This window comes from Crocuta crocuta, unplaced genomic scaffold, assembly GCF_008692635.1.
Source record: "Crocuta crocuta isolate KB4526 unplaced genomic scaffold, BGI_CrCroc_1.0 scaffold179, whole genome shotgun sequence".
NCBI lineage: Eukaryota > Metazoa > Chordata > Mammalia > Carnivora > Hyaenidae > Crocuta > Crocuta crocuta.
Genome location: NW_027551568.1, coordinates 4,109,485 through 4,113,732, shown reverse-complemented (window position 1 = coordinate 4,113,732; position 4,248 = coordinate 4,109,485).

The following is a 4,248-nucleotide window of genomic DNA, read 5'->3' as shown; positions in this document are numbered from 1 at the left end:
AAAAAAAAAAAAAAAAAAAAAAAAAAAAAAAAAAAATTGGAAGTTTTAAATTCCTAAAATCACTACGGTGACGATCAGTTTAGAAATCGTTGCTCGATGTAGCAGAGACCAAATAAATCTATTTCAGACACAACCTTTAGCTCAGTTGATTTTGGACAGCTGCTTTGTATCAAGACAGGGCTGTGGGTGACGCCGGTGCTGACTTCCCTGCGCACCGGCGGCGGGAAGGCCCTGTACCTTCCACGGGGGGTGGGGGTGGGGATGGGTTCTCAACGGGCAGGGGACTCACGGGTGATGTATTTATGTGTTTTCGTAGCTCAGTGGCTGGAGCCCGGGGGCTTTCAGCAGCCGAGTCGAGCGTGTGGTTTTTAGTTTTGTGAATGGATGATCACAAAGAAAAGCATCTTTTATTAAAAAGTTGGCAAAATGCTGAAACGCACTGTGGCGTGAGGCGCGTTGCGCACCCGGAGCACCGACGTCCCCGTTCTCCACCCCTGGGCTCGGGGTGTGTCCCCGTGGTCATGTTGTTCCGATCTCACGTCCGCCAGAGTAACTGATTTCTTGTTTTCTTGTGGAGTTAACACCAAATAAAAAGTTTGAAAAGCAGCTGGTTGTCTTCCTTGATCGCAGCAAAGGTTCTCGGGTGACGAGCCCTGGCCTCGTCTTCACCGAGCGCGGAGGGACATGGCAGGTGTCCCGGTCACATGGTTCAGACGCAGGGGGCTCAGCCCTCCCGCGNGGGACATACACGAACGTGGTCCCTGTAGAAAAAGAAATCAGGATATTTTTTAAAGTATGAGGGAAAAGCCGTCCGTACTTCCTTCGCCGTGAGGTGGGAGCCGCTCACATTCGTGCACAGCACTTTTCTGGACGGCAGAGTGTAGACGGGAACATACATACGTAGAGAGAGAAGTTTACAGGAAAGGGCGGCCCTCCACCCGCTCTGTAACTTGGGAAATAGGTGTTTACTCAGATGTCCTTTCGAGGCGGGAGCCGTAGCTCCAGCTTCTAGCTGTGTTACCCCGTGCTCGGCTGCCGTGGGCTCCTCAGTGCTCGGCACTTACAACGGTCCTTTGACCGTGTCTTCTGTGTTGTGAATGGCACTTCCGTGGACGCCTTCAGACCCGCGTGTCCTGAAAGGGGCCCCCGGCCTGTGGAGCACCCGCGCCTGTCGCCGCGTCCCCGGCCCGTTGCTTGCCTGTCCCTTTTCTCCCCACCTGCCGGCGGACACTCAGCGCTGGTTATTTGAGGCCAGTGCTTTTCCAGGCTGGCATTTGTCCTTCATCTGGGGCAGAGGAGAAGCATCCACGTTTTTTGTCACCCATTTTTTTTTTATGGTTTCTGGGATGTGTAGGCATGTTTTTTAAATGCTTTCTTCACCTTACAAGAGTATAAAAATATGCTTCTATGTTTTTCTAGAACCCATATTCTTTATGTAGAGTCGATTTTTTTTCCCCTTAAGTAAGCTCTACACGCAGTGTGGGGCTTGAACTCATGACCTGGACGGAGATCAAGAGTCGCCGTGGCTCTACTGACTGGCCCAGCCAGACGCCCCCGTACAGGTGATCTTTGAATCGTGTGTATTATATATAAGGAGCAAAGCTTAAGGATTCAGCCTTATTTTTTACCAGTTAGCTGGATGGCTGCCCCAACTCCATTGTTACAAGGCCCCTATTCACACACACCCCCACCCATTATTTGAAATGACCTCTGGATACAGGCCCTCTTAATGTGGGACCCTAGATCCGATTGCTGGCTCTGTGACATCGGTAAATTAATGCAAGTCAGATGCTGAGAACAGCGTCCCCTGCCTAGTAAGCCGTCTCACTGGTCCGGATTCAGGGCATGTCCGGGATCTACTTTTTTTTTTTTTTTTTTTTAATTTATTTTGAGAGAGACGGAGACAGTGAGCAGGAGGAAGGGCATAGAGAGGGAGAGAGAATCCCAAGCAGGCGCCACGCCACCGTTAGCGTGAAGCCCAGTGCGGGGCTTGAACTCACAACCCATGAGATGGTGACCTGAGCTGAAGCCAAGAGTCCTTGCTTTGCCAGCTGCACCCACCAGGCGCTCTCAGGGTCTTGTCTACTTTGATCGCTGCCTGGGTGGGACCTGAGTCCTCAGGGTAGAGCACAGTGCCCCTGGGTGTGGGGGGGCGCCGAGAGCCTACTTCCCAGAAGTAGCCGAGGCAGGACCGGAGGGTGTTAGGGCAGCGGGGAGGTCCCCTGTGCAGGTGCACGATGGCCCCGGGAGGCGCACCCTGTGGCCCGCACACTTGCTTCGCGGTGCCCACACCGGCTGCTGGGCCGGACCGCTGCTCTGCACGTAGCCACCTGGAGCTTGGGCTCGGTCCCTGGGCATCGTGACATCACGGCTAAGTGCTTCTCAAATACCGAGGGACACGGAGCCCTCTCTCAAAATACACTAAGCGTTTGGCTGCTGCTCTTGCGACTGATGCTGCTGCTCCCGTCGCCGCAGACACCATGCCTGGCGGGCTCCAGGCCGCGGGTGAGCGGCGTGTGTCTGCACAGCCGTCCAGGAACGGAAAGGAGGGCGCAGCCCCCGGTCTCTCTTGCGGGCAGCCGGCGGACGGCTGGCATCACAGAGGCCGGGAAAGGAGCTGCCGCGTCACAGCCGCCGCCAGCCTTGCGTCACCGGTGCCGGGGGAGAGTGGTAGGGGATGGCTGTCCCCCCCCCCCACACCCAGCGGTGACTGGCAGTGACGCCAGTGCCTCACACTGGGATGGTGTCTGCAGTCGGCGGGCATTCTTCCCAGTTAACTGTGGTGTTGACTGAACCCTGTGAGGTGGGTGCGTTCGCCCTGTTTGACAGGCGACAAAACTGAGGCACTTGCCTAAGGCCTCCCACCTGCTGAAAGGTGGAGCCGAGACTCGAACTCCCTGGAAGTGGCGACCATAACAGCGTATCCCGAGGGGTTGGGATGACACGGCGCAGCCGCGCGGCGAGGACACACTCCTGGAGCCACGGTCCCGGGGTGGGTGTCCAGGGGGCTGCCGCACCCCCGCTGGTGCCTCACATCCGCAGGCCCCCCTTCCTTCCCCCTGCTCCATCCATGGGGGGGTGACCAAAGGCCTCCGAGGCGCTCCCCTCAGGGCGAGGTCGCACCGTCCCCTGCCCTGCCGGAAGACAGGGAACCACTCCCGTTGGTGTCCGGGCCAGGGGGCGGGGCCACAGCCAGACCAGGGGTCCCGTAGGAGCAGAGCCTGGGGTGAAGGGGTGAAGGGGCAGCCACGTGGCCTGTTGCAGCTCAGACGCTGGGCCGGCCACCTTGTGTCACAGCCCGGGGAGCCTTTTGGGGCTGGGGAGGTGAAAGAGGTCCCCTGCTCTGCCGGGCCACCCAGCAGGCCCCGGGTGCAGTCACCGATGGGGACGACAGCCCTCAGCTTCCAGACCGGAGGGGGTTCGGTGCGAGAGTTAGGTTGGGGGCGTGTGGAGGGCCAGGAGGCTGGTGACGGGGTAAAGCCGCCTTCTCACCTGGCCCGCCGCCTCCTGCTCTGCTGTGTCTCTGCACACTTCTGTCTGTCCCCACACACCCCTGCGTCCTGGGCCAGTCAAGTCCCCTCCCTCCCGGCTCCTGCTCTGACCCTGCCTCAGCCAGAGCTTGACCTGAGTCCAGGCCCTTCCAGCCATCCAGGCTGGTCCCATGCCCGCCGCTGCAGGCTCCCCATTCCGGGGTCTGGGACCCGCCTTCCCACCGCTGTGGCCGCCACTCCTCCCCTGCCCCAGCCCCTCCTCAGACCCCACGGGAACCTGATGCACCCAGGGCCTGGCCTGGTGGGGGAGCCTGAGGCTGGTGGGAGAGGCCACCGGCCCAGCCTGGGGACAGCTTTCTGTGCCTCTCCCCCCGCTGAGGAGGCGACATTGAGGAGCCCTGGCCCCCAGGCCCTAAATCCCAGGCTCCACCCCACGGCCTCCTGGGGTCACCGAGGGCCTTGAGCAAGTCCTGGCCCCCTTCCGGGATTGACTCCAGGTCCTCTCGGGCCAGGGCCCCCAACTCCTGCTGGGCACAAACGTCAAACATGCCCCCGCATCCTCCTGTGAACCGCAGGCTGCCAGCCAGCGCCGTGGCTCCCCGCGAGGCCGCCTGACGCTCCGGCCCAGGGGTCACAGACCTGGGAACCGCTCAGGGACACGCGGGGCCCCCAGCTGACAAAGACCTGGCCCGTGGCCCCGCCCTGCGCTGGGCTCCCGAGCCGGCCACGCCCCCCCACCTGCGGGGATGATGCCCCC